General features: G+C 45.5%; 1 long non-coding RNA gene and 1 other non-coding gene across 5 annotated transcripts; both read right to left on the bottom strand.

Annotated features, from left to right (window-relative positions):
- Positions 1-16,010: 16,010 nt before the first annotated feature.
- LOC120965437 (uncharacterized) lies at positions 16,011-20,000 on the bottom strand. 4 transcript variants are annotated; one of them, XR_012183426.1, is made up of 5 exons: positions 18,943-20,000; positions 18,770-18,827; positions 18,368-18,421; positions 16,650-16,989; positions 16,011-16,338 (listed from the first exon to the last, which is right to left on the bottom strand). It is a non-coding gene; the product is annotated as an uncharacterized lncRNA (long non-coding RNA). The 4 variants fall into 4 exon arrangements; XR_006664744.2 differs by lacking the exon at positions 16,011-16,338 and having other exon boundaries at positions 16,632-16,989; positions 17,645-18,421; XR_012183425.1 differs by lacking the exon at positions 16,011-16,338 and having other exon boundaries at positions 16,632-17,708.
- A 562-nt stretch (positions 20,001-20,562) lies between these two features.
- TRNAT-AGU (transfer RNA threonine (anticodon AGU)) lies at positions 20,563-20,636 on the bottom strand. The gene has a single exon. It is a non-coding gene; the product is annotated as a tRNA-Thr (tRNA).
- Positions 20,637-21,225: the final 589 nt, after the last annotated feature.

The raw sequence follows: 21,225 nt of genomic DNA, 5'->3' as shown, positions 1-21,225 counted from the left end.
CCTTTCTCTCCCTTCTAACAGTGTGGCCACAGTTGGCATAGTTCGGGCACTGGCACGACCACGACTAGTATCGAGCATGTAGCTTCGAGCCCAATCTGTGCACTTGTGTGTAGGGCTGCAAGAAAAGCTCGAGGCTCATGAGTCGCTCGAGATCGACTCGTTTTTTGGCTCGACTCGAGATCGACTTGAAAAGAAATGAGCTGAGTTTGAACACTTTATGTAGCTCAACCGAGAAACGTGACGATCTTGAGCCAATACTGGCTCCCTCAATTTTAGCTCGATAGCTCGACATAATACCATTATGTTAAATGATCACGCCATATATTAAATGGAAATGAGATAATTTGTTACTACCATATATGTTGTGCGTGATTTGCCTCCATTTTATTTACAAGCAAACATGGAAGCTTAATTAAGTGTAGAGAAGATTAGGTTTAATTATGATACGTGGTCGACCAAGTCTTAAATTTCCTGTTGTTTTGGACAAAAATTTCCCAGCATATGCACCTTTATTTTCTTGTTTTTCGTCCACAAAGAACACCATCTATTGCTAATTCACCCAAGAGACCAAGATGAGCTCTTGCCCTACAAAGTTGTGTCGTGTTGTGTCGTTATTTAGTTGGTATAATCACCATAGATTTATAATTTTTACCGTCTCATTTAGCTCGAAACTAGCTCGAGATCGACTCGAGATCGTGACAAACTGAGCACGAGTCATGTTCTAGAGCTCGATCTTGAGCTTCACTCAGTTTGAGCTCACTCAAATTTTAATATGAGTTGAGCTGAGCCAACTCCAACTCGCTCGAACTCGACTCGTTGTGTGCGTGCCTGTCCGTCCGTAGGTGCCGGGCCCAGTCACGTGCATGCATCCAGCTGTTAAATGTCCCAGGACAGCAGCCACTGATCAGTGGGCCATGCATGTAGACAGATTGAGCTGACTTGGGCCCGCACATACATGTGATGTGCATCGGAGACGGACCGGATACGAGGATCGTCGTTTGATCGGACATATGGACTCGCGTCGACGTCGTTCGTAGCAAATACTCAACAGTAAGAGCAACTCCAACGGGCCAATCCAAACGGACGGCGTTTTTGTCTGTTTTTTGTCCGTTTGGGTCGGTAGGCGAACACGAACGTCTGCTTTCGCGTTTGGGTCGGCGCATGCGCCCAACGCTGGCCCGACCCTTTTTTTACGGCGCGAGAAAAAGAAAGAAAACATGCAATAATTATACATTGAAGCCGGCCACGAAGGCCGGTGAGAGTCCACACGTCCACATTAGCATTAATAAAAACTAAAAATAAACTAAACTACGAGGTGGCGCGCTGCCCTAGGCATCGTCGTACGCGGAGAGGGCCATGGCCGCCTCGTACGCCGCCTCCTCTTTCTCTGTCGCCGCCGCCCTGCGCCGCTCGTCCTCCTCGCTCTCCCGGTAGAGCGCCGCAAGGGCAGCCTGGTAGGCGACCTCCGCCGCCTGGTCCTCCTCGCGGACGATGAGCGGGGACGGTGGCACGGTGCGGTCGACCTCGCGGACGCCGCGTCGCCTCGCATCCTCGTGCTCGAAGGCGAACCAGTGCACCTAGTTGGGCGAGTCGGAGGCGTAGGCGGCGTCGCGGCGCTGCTCCGGCGTCAGGAGCGCCCGCCGGCGCTGCACCTCCTCCACGTGCGCCCTGGCCGACCGCGGGGCCGCCGGCACCGGGATCCTCTCCAGATCTAGGTGTCAGTCGTGCGGCAGGGTGGCGTCGGGGTACGGGAGAGGCACGCGGTGCTGCCAGTGTCACTCCGCCTGGTGCACCGGCACGCTGACGCGATGCCCCGGCCGGCGAGCTGGCGCCGGCGGAGGCAGGAGAAACTCCGGGGGAATGGGGATGGCGGGCGACTTGCCCTTGGTCTTGCTGCTGCTGCCGGCGCCGAAGAAGAGCCACATTTGGCACAACTGGGGTGGCTAGGGTTTGCCGGCGATGGGGGAGCGAGTGTGGCTAGATGGGGACGGGGGCTGGCTGGATGAGGACGGCCCCGCCGCACGGTCGGCTTAAAAAAGACAACCGCCGTCGCTGACGTGTGGGCCCCAGGTCATAAATTAAGCTGAAGAGGGCCCTGTTTGGATCCCTAAGTTAGAGTTAGTTTTAGTTAGTTGGGGCTCAAATCTTTACCTAATAATAAAGCAAATTGAGTTTCTTTCGTCCGTCATGGCATTTTTCAGAAAAGTCCCTGTCTTTTCTTGAAATCAACCCGCCGTCCGGATTAAAGTCACACCCGAACCTTTATTTTACATTTTTCGAAAACCCCCCTAATATTTTAGGTAATTCATCCGCGGATTATATTTAAGTCAAACAAACGCTTATTAAAATCATCCATATCTTTTAAACCGTAACTCCGATTTGAACATGTTATATATGAAATTTGATTAGAAAAATATGTAGAATATGAATATGAGATTATTTTTACCTGTTAAGTATTTTAAATATTATTTTGAAATATATTTGAGTCAAACCAAATGATTTTCTAAATTATCTGTATCTTTTAAACCGTAGCTTCGATTTTAACATATTATATATGAAATTTTATTAGAAAAATATGTGGAATCTAAATATGATGTTAGTTTTACCTGTTAATTTTTTTTAAAATATCTTTATGGAAGCAAACTCATAATTTATAGCGCAAGATCCTTTTTTTCATACGCGGCGATCCAGATTGCAAATAAACACCCCACTATAACCATATACGGAAAAGAAAACATCAATAACTACACATGCATACCTCTGAAAAATGTCGCAGGGGAAAACAACAGATTTCTCATCGCGAGAGTGAGAGAAAGCGCGAGAGAGAGAGAGAAAGAGAGAGAGAGAGAGAGAGAGGAGAGGGAGAGAGAGACGCCTTAGGATTAACCATATTTAACACATGTTTTTTGTTGTTTTATGTGAACACCGAGGCCATCGCCCGCGAGGGTGAGAAGGAGGATAAGCGGCAACACAAATATGATACCTCGCAAAAATAAAGGAGATGGACCTATTGTGGTCTTGAGTGATGGTTGTTGAGTTAATAGCGTGTGTTATGTTTTCTATCCCGTTGCAACGCACGAGCTCTTTTGCTAGTAACCCAAAAGTAGCCAAACATGATGGGTTAGTCTGGGTTAGTTGGATCTAACCCATCCCAAAAAACTAGCCCACACTAGAGAAGCTTATTTGGGTTAGTTCTCCTGGGCCCATTAAAAAAAATAGTAAAAAAAGTTACCCCTCCCTTCCAAACAGGGTCCAAAGTAGTAGAAATAATATTTATTGTCAATCTAACCCTACCATCCAAACAACTCTTTGGTTAGAGTTAGTTTAGGGTTAGTTCTGTTGGAAATATGCCCTAGAGGCAATAATAAATTGGTTATTATTATATTTCCTTGTTCATGATAATCGTTTATTATCCATGCCAGAATTGTATTGATAGAAAACTCAGATAAATGTGTGGGTACATAGACAACACCATGTCCCTAGTAAGCCTCTAGTTGACTAGCTCGTTGATCAATAGATGGTTACGGTTTCCTGACCATGGACATTGGATGTCGTTGATAACGGGATAACATCATTAGGAGAATGATGTGATGGACAAGACCCAATCCTAAGCCTAGCACAAGATCGTGTAGTTCATTTGCTAAGAGCTTTTCTAATGTCAAGTATCAGTTCCTTAGACCATGAGATTGTGCAACTCCCGGATACCATAGGAATGCTTTGGGTGTACCAAACGTCACAACGTAACTGGGTGGCTATAAAGGTGCACTAAAGGTATCTCCGAAAGTGTCTGTTGGGTTGGCATGAATCGGACTGGGATTTTTCACTCCGTGTAAACGGAGAGGTATCTCTGGGCCCACTCGGTAGGACATCATCATAATGTGCACAATGTGATCAAGGAGTTGATCACGGGATGATGTGTTACGGAACGAGTAAAGAGACTTGCCGGTAACGAGATTGAACAAGGTATCGGGATACCGACGATCGAATCTCGGGCAAGTACCATACCGATAGACAAAGGGAATTGTATATGGGATTGATTGAATCCTCGACATCGTGGTTCATCCGATGAGATCATCGAGGAGCATGTGGGAGCCAACAAGGGTATCCAGATCCCGCTGTTGGTTATTGACCGGAGAGTCGTCTCGGTCATGTCTGCATGTCTCCCGAATCCGTAGGGTCTACACACTTAAGGTTCGGTGAAGCTAGGGTTATAGAGATATTAGTATGCGGTAACCCGAAAGTTGTTCGGAGTCCCGGATGAGATCCCGGACGTCACGAGGAGTTCTGGAATGGTCCGGAGGTAAAGATTTATATATGGGAAGTCTTATTTTGGTCGCCGAAAAAGTTTCGCACTTTATCGGTATTGTACCGGGAGTGCCGAAAGGGGTCCGGGGGTCCACCAATGGGGTCCACCAGCCCCGGGGGGCCACATGGGCTGTAGGGGGTGCGCCTTGGCCTATATGGGCCAAGGGCACCAGCCCCAAGAGGCCCATGCGCCAAGAGATAAGGAAAAGGGAGAGTCCTAAAGGGGGAAGGCACCTCCGAGGTGCCTTGGGGAGGAAGGACTCCTCCCTGGCCGCACCCTTCCTTGGAGGAAGGACCAAGGCCGCGCCCCCCCTCTCCCTTGGCCCTATATATAGTGGGGGGAGGGAGGGCAGCAATATCTAAGCCCTGGCGCCTCCCTCTCCCTCCCGTGACACCTCTTCCTCCCCGCTTGCGCTTGGCGAAGCCCTGCCGGGATCCCGCTACTTCCACCACCACGCCGTCGTGCTGCTGGATCTCCATCAACCTCTCCTCCCCCCTTGCTGGATCAAGAAGGAGGAGACGTCGCTGCTCCGTACGTGTGTTGAACGCGGAGGTGCCATCCGTTCGGCGCTAGGATCATCGGTGATTTGGATCACGACGAGTACGACTCCATCAACCCCGTTCTCTTGAACGCTTCCGCTCGCAATCTACAAGGGTATGTAGATGCACTCCCCATCCCCTCGTTGCTAGATTACTCCATAGATTGATCTTGGTGATGCGTAGAAAATTTTGAATTTTTGCTACGTTCCCCAACAGTGGCATCATGAGCTAGGTCTATGCGTAGTTTCTATGCACGAGTAGAACACAAAGTAGTTGTGGGTGTCGATGTTGTCAATTTACTTGCCGTTACTAGTCTTATCTTGATTCGGCGGCATCGTGGGATGAAGTGGCCCGGACCGACCTTACACGTACACTTACGTGAGACAGGTTCCACCGACTGACATGCACTAGTTGCATAAGGTGGCTAGCGGATGTCTGTCTCTCCCACTTTAGTCGGATCGGATTCGATGAAAAGGGTCCTTATGAAGGGTAAATAGAAATTGGCATATCACGTTGTGGCTTTTGCGTAGGTAAGAAACGTTCTTGCTAGAATCCCATAGCAGCCACGTAAAACATGCAACAACAATTAGAGGACGTCTAACTTGTTTTTGTAGGGTATGCTATGTGATGTGATATGGCCAAAAGGATGTGATGAATGATATATGTGATGTATGAGATTGATCATGTTCTTGTAATAGGAATCACGACTTGCATGTCGATGAGTATGACAACCGGCAGGAGCCATAGGAGTTGTCTTAATTTATTGTATGACCTGCGTGTCAATGAAAACGCCATGTAATTACTTTACTTTATTGCTAACCGTTAGCCATAGTAGTAGAAGTAATAGTTGGCGAGACAACTTCATGAAGACACAATGATGGAGATCATGATGATGGAGATCATGATGATGGAGATCATGATGATGGAGATCATGGTGTCATGCCGGTGACGAAGGTGATCATGCCGCGCCTCGAAGATGGAGATCAAAGGCGCAGGATGATATTGGCCATATCACGTCACTTTATGATTTGCATGTGATGTTTATCATGTTTACATCTTATTTGCTTAGAACGACGGTAGCATAAATAAGATGATCCCTCACTAAAATTTCAAGAGACGTGTTCCCCCTAACTGTGCACCGTTGCGAAGGTTCGTTGTTTCGAAGCACCACGGGATGATCGGGTGTGATAGATTCTAACGTTCGAATACAACGGGTGTTGACGAGCCTAGCATGTACAGACATGGCCTCGGAACACATGCGAAACACTTAGGTTGACTTGACGAGCCTAGCATGTACAGACATGGCCTCGGAACACAAGAGACCGAAAGGTCGAACATGAGTCGTATAGTAGATACGATCAACATGGAGATGTTCACCGATGATGACTAGTCCGTCTCACGTGATGATCGGACACGGCCTAGTTTGACTCGGATCATGTAGCACTTAGATGACTAGAGGGATGTCTATCTGAGTGGGAGTTCATTAAATAATTAGATGAACTTAATTATCATGAACATAGTCAAAAGGTCTTTGCAAATTATGTCATAGCTTACACTTTAGTTCTACTGTTTAAGATATGTTCCTAGAGAAAATTTAGTTGAAAGTTGATAGTAGCAATTATGCGGACTGGGTCCGTGAACTGAGGATTGTCCTCATTGCTGCACAGAAGGCTTATGTCCTTAATGCACCGCTCGGTGTGCTGAACCTCAGCGTCGTCTGTAGATGTTGCGGAACATTTGACATACACGTTTTGATGACTACGTGATAGTTCAGTGCGTAATGCTAACGGTTTAGAATTGTGGCACCAAAGACGGTTTTGAAACGTCGCAGAACATATGAGATGTTCCGAAAACTGAAATTGGGATTTCAGACTAGTGCCCACGTCAAGAGGTATGAGACCTCTGACAAGTTTCTTAAGCCTGCAAACTAAGGGAGAAAAGCTCAATCGTTCAGCATGTGCTCAGATTGTCTGAGTACTGCAATCGCTTGAATCGAGTGGGAGTTAATCTTCCAGATGAGATAGTGATGGTTCTCCATAGTCACTGCCACCAAGCTATTAGAGCTTCGTGATGAACTATAACATATCAGGGATAGACATGATGATCCTTGAGCAACTCGCGATGTTTGACACCGCGAAAGTAGAAATCAAGAAGGAGCATCAATTGTTGATGGTTAGTAAAACCACTAGTTTCTAGAAGGGCAAGGGCAAAAGGGATACTTCATGAAACAGCAAATCATTTGCTGCTCTAGTAAAGAATCCCAAGGTTGAACCCAAACCCGAGACTAAGTGCTTCTGTAATGAGGGGAACGGTCACTGAAGCAGAACTACCCTAGATACTTGGTAGATGAGAAGGCAGGCAAGGTCGACAAGCAGTATATTGGATATACATTATATGAATGTGTACTTTACTAGTACTCCTAGCAGCACCAGGGTATTAGATACCGGTTCGGTTGCTAAGTGTTAGTAACTCGAAATAAAAGCTGCGGAATAAACGGGGACTAGCTAAAGGTGAGATGACGATATGTGTTGGAAGTGTTTCCAAGGTTGACGTGATCAAGCATCGCATGCTCCCTCTAACATCGAGATTGGTGTTGAACCTAAATAATTGTTATTTGGTGTTTGCGTTGAGCATAAACATGATTGGATTATGTTTATCGCAATACGGTTATTCATTTAAGGAGAATAATGGTTACTCTGTTTATTTGAATAATACCTTCAATGGTCTTGCACCTAAAATGAATCTCGATCGCAGTGATACACATGTTCGTGCCAAAAAGATATAAAATAGTAATGATAGTACCACATACTTGTGGCACTGCCATTTGAGTCATATTGGTATAGAACGCATGAAGAAGCTCCATGTAGATGGATCTTTGGACTCACTCGTTTTTGAAAAGATTGAGACATGCGAACCATGTCTATTGGTATATATGCATGAAGAAACTCCATGCAGATGGATCGTTTGGACTCACTTGATTTTGAATCACTTGAGACATGCAAATCATACCACATGGGCAAGATGACTGAAAGGCCTCGTTTTCAGTAAGATGGAACAAGAGAGCAACTTGTTGGAAGTAATACATTTGATGTGTGCAGTCCAATGAGTGCTGAGGCACGCAGTGGATATCGTTATGTTCTTACTTCACAGATGATTTGAGTAGATGCTGAGAATATTTACTTGATGAAACACAAGTCTGAATTATTGAAAGGTTCAAGTAATTTCAGAGTGAAGTTGAAGATTGTCGTGACAAGAGGATAAAATGTCTATGATATGATCATAGAGATATCTGAGTTACGAGTTTGGCACACAATTAAGACATTGTGGAAAGTGTTACACAATTAATACCGCCTGGAACACCACAGTGTGATGGTGTGTCCGAACATCATGACTGCACCCTATTGGATATGGTGCATAGCATGATGTCTCTTATCGAATTACCGCTATCGTTTATGGGTTAGGCATTAGAGACAACCGCATTCACTTTAAATAGGGCACCACGCAATTCCTTTGAGACGACACCATTTAGAGAAACCTAAGTTGTCGTTTCTTAAAAGTTTGGGGCTGCGACGCTTATGTGAAAAAGTTTCAGGCTGATAAGCTCGAACCCAAAGCGGATAAATGCATCTTCATAGAATACCCAAAACAGTTGGGTATACCTCCTATTTCAGATCTGGAAGCAAAAGTAATTGCTTCTAGAAACGGGTCCTTTCTCGAGGAAAAGTTTCTCTCGAAAGAATTGAGTGGGAGGATGGTGGAGACTTGATGAGGTTATTGAACCATGACTTCAACTAGTGTGTAGCAGGGCACAGGAAGTTGTTCCTGTGGCACCTACACCAATTGAAGTGGAAGCTTGTGATAGTGATCATGAAACTTCAGATCAAGTCACTACCAAACCTCGTAGGACGACGAGGATGCGTGCTACTTCAGAGTAGTACGTGATCCTGTCTTGGAAGTCATGTTGCTAGACAACAATGAACCTATGAGTTATGGAGAAGCGATGGTGGGCCCATATTCCGACAAATGGTTAGAAGCCATGAAATCCGAGATAGGATCCATGTATCAGAACAAAGCATGGACTTTGGTGAACTTGCCCGATGGTCGGCAAGCCATTGAGATAAATGGATCTTTAAGAAGAAGACGGACATGGACGGTAATGTTACCGTCTATGAAGCTCGACTTGTGGCAAAGAGTATTTTCACAAGTTCAAGGAGTTGACTACGATGAGATTTTCTCATCCGTAGCGATGCTTAAGTCCGTCGGAATCATGTTAGCATTAGCTGCATTTATGAAATCTGGCAGATGGATGTCAAAACAAGTTTCCTTACCAGTTTTCGTAAGGAAAGGTTGTATGTGATACAATCAGAAAGGTTTTGTTGATCCTAAGGATGCTAAAAGGTATGCTAGCTCCAGCGATCCTTCCATGGACTAGAGCAAGCATCTCGGAGTCAGAATATACGCTTTGATGGAGTGATCAAAGTTTTTGGGTTTATACAAAGTTTGTTGGAAACTTGTATTTACAATAAAGTGAGTGGGAGCGCTACAACATTTCTGATAAGTATATGTGAATGACATATTGTTGATCCGAAATGATGTAAAATTTCTGGAAAGCATAAAGGGTTGTTTGAAAGGAGTTTTTCAAAGGAAGACCTGGATAAAGCTGCTTACATATTGGGCATCAAGCTCTATAGAGATAGATCAAGATGCCTGATGATACTTTCAAAGAACGCACACCTTGACATGATTTTGAAAGAGTTCAAAATAGATCAGCAAAGAAGGAGTTCTTGGCTGTGTTACAAGGTGTGAGTATTGAGTAAGACTCAAGACCTGACCACAGCAGAAGAGAGAGAAAGGACGAAGGTCGTCCCCTATGCTTTAGACGTAGGCTCTACAGTATGCTATGTTGTGTACCGCACATGAAGTGTGCCTTGCCATGAGTTGGTCAAGGGGTACAATAGTGATCCGGGAATGGATCACATGACAGCGGTCGAACATATCCTTAGTATCTAGTGGACTAAGGAATTTTCTCGATTATGGAGGTGAAAAGGAGTTCGTCGTAAAGGGTTACGTCGATGCGAACTTTGACACTAATCCGGATGACTCTGAGTAGTAAACCGGATTCGTATAGTAGAGCAGTTATTTGAAATGGCTCCAAGTAGCGCGTGGTAGCATCCACAAGATGACATAGATATTCGTAAAGCACACACGGATCTGAAAGGTTCAGACCCGTTGACTAATAACCTCTCTCACAAGCATAACATGATCAAACCAGAACTCATTGAGTGTTAATCACATAGTGATGTGAACTAGATTGTTGACTCTAGTAAACTCTTTGGATGTTGGTCACATGGTGATGTGACCTGTGAGTGTTAATCACATGGTGATGTGAACTAGATTATTGCTCTAGTGCAAGTGGGAGACTGTTGGAAATATGCCCTAGAGGCAATAATAAATTGGTTATTATTATATTTCCTTGTTCATGATAATCGTTTATTATCCATGCTAGAATTGTATTGATAGGAAACTCAGATACATGTGTGGGTACATAGACAACACCATGTCCCTAGTAAGCCTCTAGTTGACTAGCTCGTTGATCAATAGATGGTTCCGGTTTCCTGACCATGGACATTGGATGTCGTTGATAACGGGATAACATCATTAGGAGAATGATGTGATGGACAAGACCCAATCCTAAGCCTAGCACAAGATCGTGTAGTTCATTTGCTAAGAGCTTTTCTAATGTCAAGTATCAGTTCCTTAGACCATGATATTATGTAACTCCCGGATACCGTAGGAATGCTTTGGGTGTACCAAACGTCACAACGTAACTGGGTGGCTATAAAGGTGCACTAAAGGTATCTCCGAAAGTGTCTGTTGGGTTGGCACGAATCGAGATTGGGATTTGTCACTCCGTGTAAACGGAGAGGTATCTCTGGGCCCACTCGGTAGGACATCATCATAATGTGCACAATGTGATCAAGGAGTTGATCACGGGATGATGTGTTACGGAACGAGTAAAGAGACTTGCCGGTAACGAGTTGAACAAGGTATCGGGATACCGACGATCGAATCTCGGGCAAGTACCATACCGATAGACAAAGGGAATTGTATACGGGATTGATTGAATCCTCGACATCGTGGTTCATCCGATGAGATCATCGAGGAGCATGTGGGAGCCAACAAGGGTATCCAGATCCCGCTGTTGGTTATTGACCGGAGAGTCGTCTCGGTCATGTCTGCATGTCTCCCGAACCCGTAGGGTCTACACACTTAAGGTTCGGTGACGCTAGGGTTATAGAGATATTAGTATGCGGTAACCCGAAAGTTGTTCGGAGTCCCGGATGAGATCCCGGACGTCACGAGGAGTTTCGGAATGGTCCGGAGGTAAAGATTTATATATGGGAAGTCTTATTTTGGTCGTCGGAAAAGTTTCGCACTTTATCGGTATTGTACCGGGAGTGCCGAAATGGGTCCGGGGGTCCACCAAGGGGGTCCACCAGCCCCGGGGGGGGGGCACATGGGCTGTAGGGTGTGCGCCTTGGCCTATATGGGCCAAGGGCACCAGCCCCAAGAGGCCCATGCGCCGAGATAAGGAAAAGGGAGAGTCCTAAAGAGGGAAGGCGCCTCCGAGGTGCCTTGGGGAGGAAGGACTCCTCCCTGGCCGCACCCTTCCTTGGAGGAAGGGCCAAGGCTGCGCCCCCACCCCTCTCCCTTGGCCCTATATATAGTGGGGGGGAGGGAGGGCAGCAATATCTAAGCCCTGGCGCCTCCCTCTCCCTCCCGTGACACCTCTTCCTCCCCGCTTGCGCTTGGCGAAGCCCTGCCGGGATCCCGCTACTTCCACCACCACGCCGTCGTGCTGCTGGATCTCCATCAACCTCTCCTCCCCCCTTGCTGGATCAAGAAGGAGGAGACGTCGCTGCTCCGTACGTGTGTTGAACGCGGAGGTGCCGTCCGTTCGGCGCTAGGATCATCGGTGATTTGGATCACGACGAGTACGACTCCATCAACCCCGTTCTCTTGAACGCTTCCGCTCGCGATCTACAAGGGTATGTAGATGCACTCCCCATCCCCTCGTTGCTAGATTACTCCATAGATTGATCTTGGTGATGCGTAGAAAATTTTGAATTTCTGCTACGTTCCCCAACAAGTTCAGGGTTAGAATCTAACTCTAACCTTTAACTGAGTTAGAGTATCCAAACAAGGCCCAGGTAGGTGGTGAACGGTTGGACGACCGCCAGGTGGGGCCGCGGCGGACACCGAAAAGACGCGCGTGGCGTTCGTTCCGCGTCCGCGCCGACGCATTTAAGGCGCAAATTTGGGCTACAAATGCATCGGCGCGGACGCAAAGCGGACTCCATTTGGTTGGGTCGCCACGTTGGGCCTCCTCTTTTGTGCACGCTGACCCAGACGGGCGGCGGCGGACGAAATGGGTTATCCCATTGGAGTTGCTCTAAATGGTAGGATAGGAGAGGATCGGTAAACACGAATACGTCAATTGTTATGGCCCTTATACGTATAAGAAGCATCAGGGAAGCAGCTCATACGACGGTGTTCGTGGGAGAAAAACTGCATCTGCGTCTGCATGTCGTCTTTTTGACATGCACCCCAAACTCACGTACGTGGCGTACGAACGCAGCTGGTGCACCATGCATGAGACGGGTTTTCTACTTCCGGCAGGCATACAGTCGGTCCGGATAATTATGCTGATGTGACGGGCTGATTAGTGGCCAAAGGGAGCCGCCTGCCACATCACGTTTGTTCTGTCAGACCACAAGCACGCACACACGCACACACAGTGCGTAAAAGTTGCAATTAGACATGTCAGAGCAATCACCCATCCACCAACAGTTGATGATTAGGGACGCGAACACGCTGACACAGACAGAGACCAAAGACTTTTCTACGAACAACTCACATGCTATTCTGGATCTCGATGGACGCCTAGCATGCAGTGAGAAAGGATAGGAGTGCGGACGAGTACCCCGTTCCAGACCCACAATTTTTGTTACAGCGACGTCCCATATTCTGAGGCGCGCCTACTGTACTCCAAACACAACTCTTTACTGTTTGTACACTTTTCTCATGTGTGTTACCCATAGCTGGCGGAGTCCCCCCTCTCCCTCCCGAGAGTATGTTACTAGTCTAAGTTACTATCTTCATAGTGGGTAGTGTCGTAGATGTGGTAACATAGATGTATTCATTAATTACTTTATACACTCATCTTGCATTGGAAAGCGTTATGTGATGGTAACATATTATGTTACTCTATTTGTCTCTCTCCTCACTAACTACTTGACACATCATCAATTTTGCTTATGTGGCATCTATGTTACTAGTACTTATGTTACTCCCACTATGACCAGCCTAACAAGGCTGACCAGTCGTACTTGGCCCCCCTGACTCACGTAAACTCTGAAGAAAAGGAAAACGGACCATGAGAAAGCCCACTAATGGCCGGATGGCGTCCTCCCCGTTCGTAGTAGTTTGCTAGGTTGTAGGCCGGCCCTAGCGCTCTTCCGTGATTAGCATGTGTGTGGGATTAACCCTTGCGCCGCCGCCGTCATGCGACTCCTGCCTCCCGGCCGCCGTCGCCCTCCCTGCTTGGTGCTACAGTATGATCAACAGCGATGCGGGTGCTTCACTCCTCGATTCTTTAAGCTTCAGCTGACGATCTACCAAACTAGCCATGGTAAACACACTACCCTGTCTATTAATCTTTCTCAGTTCTCTTTCTGTTCGTGTCAGACTTATACGTCAGGTTTAATACTTTAATTACTTAATACTTTGGTTTTGTGCTCTATGATGCTGTGAAGATTTTTGTGATCTTGCACGTGGTGCTGTAAATTTTCGCCGTGCTACAAATTATCATCTACTACTTCATATCTATGTAAAAACATTCATATTACGAATTTATCCAATGTAGCTAATTTGGAGAATTCAGTTCAGACTCGATGAAGAGAAATGTGCCACCAAACACCATTCGAATTTATTCATTTTTAAAGCATGTTGATGCAACTAGTTATAATTCTCTTAGTCTCAATGGCCTACGTAAAGCGAGTTCATTCGACTATTAAAATCATCAAGACACGTCTTTGCACTAAAATGCGAGATAACTTGCTTCGTCTTTGCATGATAAGCTACATTCACAGATAATTAGAAGCTAAGGTACCAATTAATGATTTTACTGGCAACTATAGAGAAAAATTTAAACAAATTCAAATGCACTGATGTTTTTATAGCACCAAAGCAAAACCTTTATAATACTACATGGTTATTTTTCCGCACTTGATATTTTTTACCAACTTGGCTTGGCCCCCCCTTTTTCAAATCCTGGCTCCACCCTTGATGTGTGTTGTCATGCCTTCGTAAGAAAAAGGTCCCCGGGCGTCTCCGATGCTAACCCGGAATTTTGCTTTGACATCCGTCCACCGCTGACAGGGGATCAGTCCGCGGACATAAATGCGTGAGCCAGCCATCCAACGCTATCCGCATACATTTTAACCACTGCTTGAACTACTCGCAAAAGAACCAACACTGCTTGAACTAACCGGATGAAATCACGCAAACAAGTAGGATTTCATCAAAGTCCGGATAGAAAATAACACAAACATCCATACATAGCATGCAAATAAAGTCTAGTGCAATAATAGTTCAAATTCAACAAGATTAACCGAATGTTCAGCAAGTTTTACATGAACGAATCATGTTGTCCCACACATACTGCCCCTTCAGCTTCATCAAACAGTGTATGTGCCTAAATGGCCGTCCCTCTATCATGTGATACATCACAACAGTGCGTATGGGCTACATAGTGTGTAGAATAACATTGAATGAATCAATCAATCAACAAGTTGAGCAAGAAGAAGCGAAACTTTTGATCTCTTCGGCTGCCGCACGCATAGCCCCCTTGCCTCCAGCATATCAACTGCGCCACAAAAACTTGGTGACACTAGTCTGGATGGCATACCATCGATACGATAACGATCTCACGCTGCGATCATGGATGGTGTGCATGTCTTAGGGCGCAATATGCTTTTGCGCCTGAAGCGAATCATGCACGCGCTGCCAGAACGGCCCCCTCCGCTCCTGCCTACGAAATCCGCAGATACTGCCAACCACTCATCGCACAACAACTCATCCTCCATGGTCAAGCACCCCCCACCATTCTTCGTACTCTAAAAAAACAACATGGCGTTCGAAAATAAGCTCAATGGCATTTGACCGAACACCTACCAGGTGTGGTGACCGCCATGGATGAATACTACAGGGGAGCTGAGTGTACATGCCTATGAACGGGTCCAGGGTGGACGACGCCGTCGTAAAAAGCGAGCGGGTACGTTGGTGCTGGTTGCGAAGGTTCAGCAATGCATGTGTGCCGACCGAAGAGGTACAACGGCGGGGTCAGAGGAGGAGGGTTCGGATGCAAAGCAAGGAGGAAGAAAGGGGCAGACTGGAAGAAAATGGGACATGGAGGGGTGATTTAGTGGTCCGGGGGTGTCGGAGGCCTACGTGGCTGTTGTCCCAACTCCTACAAAGCCCCCCAACGTTGTCTTCGTTTTGAGGGAAAAAGAGTGTCTGGACCGCTCGGCGAACCAATACAGACCCACGTTGGATGGCACACGTGGTCCTGACGTAAGCAGGCGCACGTTGGAGATGCCCTTACACCTCTCTCCGTTTCTAAATATAAGTCTTTTTTACATATGAATGTATATAGACGTACTCCTATATTAGTGTAGATTTATTCATTTTGTTTCGTATGAGATGTAAACTCTATTTTGGGTTGGTGGCCATGCGTGAGCCTTTGGGGCTCATGTAACCAAACATGTTGTATTACTCCTTTTCAATCTTAGTGAAACAGCACGCAAAACTCTTGCGTGTCCTGAATTTTTTTTTCGTGCTCAGTATGTAATTCATATTGAAATATCTATAAAAAAACTTATATTTAGGAACAGAGGGGCAGTACTGCATTAGTTTAGGGTAAAGTCTACGGAGGCACGGGTGCGGTTTAGGCAAAGTCCCGACACAGCTGCGGCAACATGCATGACACGACGCCGCGCAAACTGCTGCCACACCGGTCACTGATGTAAGTAGGCAAGGCGGCCATAGCCCAGCACGTACATGATGAGCATCGATCGATCGATCGTTCGTAGATTGCCCTTTGACTAGCGGTTGGGGCGTCACCCGGTGGCGCCGCTTGAGAGGAAGTTGGGCGGTGCCAGGTGGGAGGCGTCCCTTTCACTTTCTTATTTATACTATGTAATGGTATTGCATGAGATTCAAAGTAACAAGCTTGGCTAAGTGCAAAATAAGTGAAACAGAAGTAAGCTGGTACATTGGTGTATGCCAAAACTAAGTAGTATAACATCATCAAAAGAAGGAAGGTTACCACTGCCTAACGTATAAAAAGTACATCACTATTGTGAAAGAAAGACCATTAAGATATAGCAGCAGCATGGTGTTGCTTGTCTCCATTGGCTCTGGACAAGATACCTGCAACATAAAAATACTCGGAAAATGATGGCATAAGAAAGTTACTTAGCAATAGAAAAGCAAGCTAATTATAGGCGATTGCATCCTTATTGTTAACCACATTTAAAAGGAATTCCCCAATCATCATTCAGCTGTGAACGAGAAACACGAAGGCACAAAGCGCAAGAAATTTTGCCTGGTAACTAAAGCAGGAAGCTAACATCATAGCAGAATGAGGTATGTTGTTGCATCTTCAGTCGCAGCCTATGACCTAGATTCGGAAGAAGTTTCTGAAAACAGTCATCATTCAAACCTGAGAAAACACAACTGACCTCAAGTGTGGTATATATACATACTTTGACCCAATCCATCTATTGAGACACCCATTTATTCAGTACAGAGGGTACATATCGATCTGTAAAACATTGGCTGCTTCAACTTTAAAACATCAGTTACCAACAAACAGTAAAAAAAATCAGTAAGAAAAGTTTATCTGAAGGATGTGAAAAATTTAGGGAAAAAACCATCTAGATGAGTCCTAGGGGAGTAGCAGCGCCGTGCATCGCCACAGGGGTCGCAAGGAGGCGCAGCGTCGAGCCTTGTCAACAAGAAGAGAAGGCTGGGGGAGAAGCCAGGTCTCATGATGGCGACTTACATTGCTGGCAACACATCCTGCCAAACACAGTGCATATCATTCTTATACTATTTGAAACAGAGCCTATATGAGAATGTAACAACTAAATAATTTCAGTTCTGGTCACAAGGGCCATTCTATTGAAAAACACTTATTACTAAGCAAGCAATCGGCACATTAGTAATATATTTGCTTGACGGAACTTTGATTTAAAATTTAAAACCTATTACAAAATGGAAGAATTTCAGAAACAAAACTAATTTCTTTCCCTTAGTGTGCAACTGAGCAATATGCATGCAAAGCAAACAATCTCGTTACTAATGGCATATCTTAGAAATCTTACAAGTTAAATATCCTTTATACATCAAGGGTGAAAAGAACAATAAAATCAGGCAATTGATTTATAACTCAACATAAAAAGATCTACACGGGTAGATTGTGTCCAGAATACATACTCTAGGTCATCTAATAGTTGATTATTTCCCTTTATAACATAATAAGAATGGCATAGACAATGAGCTATAGGTAAATGTGCTACAATATGGTATGATGCACTGCTTATTTTCTGAAACAAAGACACATTTATTGGATGGCAGAATTTAACTGTAGCAGAATGAAATGGAGAGTCAACAGAAGGTAAACAGAGTGCTGCAAGCAGCCAAGCTTTGCTCCAAGTTTCACAATTCTACTTACATATACATGTATCAGTTCTATTAGATTAATGGTTCGTCAATCCCCTAGAGAATAAATTTTCCATCTGTAGTAGAAAATCATAAAATTAGCAGTGCAAATGAACAAGATACTCATGTCTGGCTTGCAACGCCTGAAGCCTAAAAGGAAGGACACATATAATACAAGAAAAATGGGGGGAATGAGCATTTGCTTCATGTGATAACATAATCCAGTATAAGGGAAAACATTCAACAAAATAAATATTTCACAATCCAGGAGCAAAAACACCAAATACGCGAAACATCCAACCCACGCAAACTAATAACTACAGTCATAATCCATTAATATATGTTCCTTCTATCTTTCCCCACGGAAATACAAAGGGTGGCATCCCAAAAATGTCTAACACAAGCACTGCCCTCGAGGGAGGATAGTAACTACGAAACCACCAGACTTACGACTTAAACACATATATAGAGTTACCAAAGCACGTCAAAATATCAAATTATCCCAGGAACTGGTGAAATTCCTCTCAAGTATCTTTGAAATTCAAGTTGGAACAACAACATCCGTATGCCAAAGTCATCGTCACATACTCGCATTGCATTAGTTGAGGACCACATCTCCAGCTAGTCTAACAGCAAGCGGCACCTCGCGACTCGATAATACAGTTTTTCTGAAGAACTGTAATCTCTAGATTATAAGGAGAATCCATATGATCAGAAGTCAGTGGTGAATACATACCTCGGTGATGGATCAGCTGATGACCAAGGAGCTCACCATGATGTGTGTCCTGATCTGTGAATCCAACCAAGAAAGAAAACAGAGAAAGGTCAGCAGCTTCTATGCAGCATCGATAAGAACAAAAAAGACAACGTGGGAAGCACCAAAGGATGGTTGACGAAGAGGTGCGCCCTATTCTATTACTACAGATGCAGCAAACCAGTCATAACGCATCACCAATATACAACTCTATCTAATCTATGAAATAAATGTACACCTAAATTGTGTCATGCGTCATCCTTTTTTTCCCAATATAGCAACCCTGAACCCAAGTGACATCAAACAATCCATGCACACCATCAAACTAAATGATAGACATCTAAAAAAACTTAAGTAAAAGAAACGAGGGCCTAATGCACGTACCTTGAATACCCTAGCCTAACAAAATTGTGATGCCTCAATCCACACCAAGATTAAGCACCTGCAAAACTAATTGGGCAGAACATGAGTAACACAATGTCAATCAGGCAAAGACAAAAGAAAGGAAAGTACACAAGAAAAGAAAGCAGCCATGCCGGCTTGTAGCACTGATGCACCTGTATAGTAGAAACAGAACCAAACAATCTGTATGGGAATATCATCGAACAGATGGTATGCGGATCTCGGAAGTAGACCAGATGTATGAACTCGCGGGCGTGGGGGCCGTGTAGGTCCTAGAGGATGTCGAGGAAGCGGACGAGCAGGAGGGCGACATACTCAATGCGCTTGTTATCCATAGAGACCTTGTCAGGACACGGAGCCGCAGCTGCGCGTAGATCGACTGACAACCTTAAACAAGAAAGGCACGTGAAGATTTATAGCTTGGTGTTCATTATAAACAGAAAAGATCAGGTGATAAAGCTCAAAGCTTCAGGTTACAGTTTTCATGTTTTAAATTCACTATGAGGACATATCATAACTGCGCGGATCACAATCTTTCTTTTGATTTAAGAATGATGCTAGTTGGCTATCTGAGATCTTGTAGAGAAATCAAACAAGATCATATCGCCTATTTAAAAAGATGTATCTGAATTTATCACATTATATTTTTATGTCAGTATTTGAACATGTACCAAAAACAAGAACATATCTCCAAACCGTCACTCTCGTGGCAACGAACCAACCAAATCAATCAACCTCCACAAGTAGCCACTTCCACAGGCCCAAAAGAGCAAGGAATCTCCCACAATCATGAAATCGCTGTAATCTCCCTCGAGCGATGCCGGATGACTCTGATCTGGGATGATCGCCACTGCTCAACCCTAAGGTCGATGGCGTTCCTGCCGACCACCTCCACGGATCTGGATTAAGGGAAGGGGAGAGGAGGAGCTGGCATGCCCCGCGTCGAGGTGATGGTAGGGGTGGCGTGGAGAAGGGAGATGGGCATGGAACTCGACGCGGAGTCGCCTTCGTAGGGAAGGTCGCGCTCGCCCAATCACTCCGCGCACGAAATCGCAACAGTCGCGGTGGAGAAGTGGTAGAGGAGGGCGGCACGGCAGCTAACGAGGACGGGCGGCGGCAAAGCAGCAGGGAAGGGGCGGGGTTGGAGGAGAGGTACAGAGAGAGAGAGAGAGAGAGAAAGAAAGAGAAGCGGCGGAGCAGCAGGGGAGAGGCAGGGGAAACGAGAGAGGGAGGGAGGTCTAGCGTGCTAGGCTGCCTTAGTGATGAAGATAAGGAAAGAATTTAATGCGGGGAGGTATTATCTGGGGTAGTTACGTGCGACAGTAAGACGAGACAGAGGGAGGTCCCACCCGCACCCACCGAAATTGCCCGCCCAGCACGCGCAGAACGAACCACCGCCCTCCAGCTGGCAGCGCAGCGCACGAAGCCTGCTCCCACGACGCGATTGGGCAGCCGCAAATATCTCTCGATCTCTCGATTTACCTGAACAGTAACCCATGGCGACGTGGACAGTGCGAGGAGCCGCCCTTCATGCACACGTTAATGCGTTTAATTTGTCATAGTAGTACTATCTTTTTTGTTTTTTGCGGCTAATCATAGTGCTATCGTGCATGCCCCGACATGAAGTTGGCCTAACTGCGGTTCAGCTTTCAAAGTGACATGCATGATGGGCAATCACCTTTTGCTTCGATGTCCATAGCCATAGGTGATGAAGCAAGATAATGGAAAATGAACTATTACTGCAGGGAACACACAAAAAATTGTCAAAAAAAAAATGCTTTCATTGAGAGTTGAACTCAAGACCTCCCGCTTACTAAACGGGTGCTCTAACCAACTGAGCTATGAAAGCTTCTCCTGACAGTTTTTGAGCCCCATCCTAGTATTCTAAAGATTATTCTGCACAGCCTAAACTATAAACTACGGCACCTGACCTGCATTGTACTGCAGAAAAATTGTTGTACCGTCCAAAATCACTTTCCATGTTTGTGACAACTGATTGTACTGCTAAAAAATTTACTGTAAACACACACAAAAAATCTTAAGTCCAGAATTAGTATTCTAAAGATTTTTCTGCACAGTCTAAACTGTAAACTACGGCACCTGACCTGCATTGTACTGCAGAAAATTTGTTGTCCGTCCAAAATCACTTTCCATGTTTGTGACAACGATTGTACTGCTAAAGAAAACAACACCTTCCGTTCTGGATGTCAGGCTAGCCCAATTGGCTCTAACATGGGCATGGTATATTTGGTGGGAGAGAAGACAAATAGTGAATTCGAACCGGTTCAAATCCCTAGCCGAGCAGCAGTGTCCATTGGTGCATTGGCGACAAACTATATGAGGGCATGCAAAAAATTGATAAAGCCACGACAGGGCGGATGGACGCCTCCCATGGATGGATGGGTTAAGGTGAACGTCGACGCAGGCTTCGCGGAGGA

Source organism: Aegilops tauschii, chromosome 5 (assembly GCF_002575655.3).
Source record: "Aegilops tauschii subsp. strangulata cultivar AL8/78 chromosome 5, Aet v6.0, whole genome shotgun sequence".
Classification (NCBI taxonomy): domain Eukaryota; kingdom Viridiplantae; phylum Streptophyta; class Magnoliopsida; order Poales; family Poaceae; genus Aegilops; species Aegilops tauschii.
The sequence above is the reverse complement of the archived record's forward strand: the minus strand, read 5'-3'. Positions and strand labels throughout refer to the sequence as shown.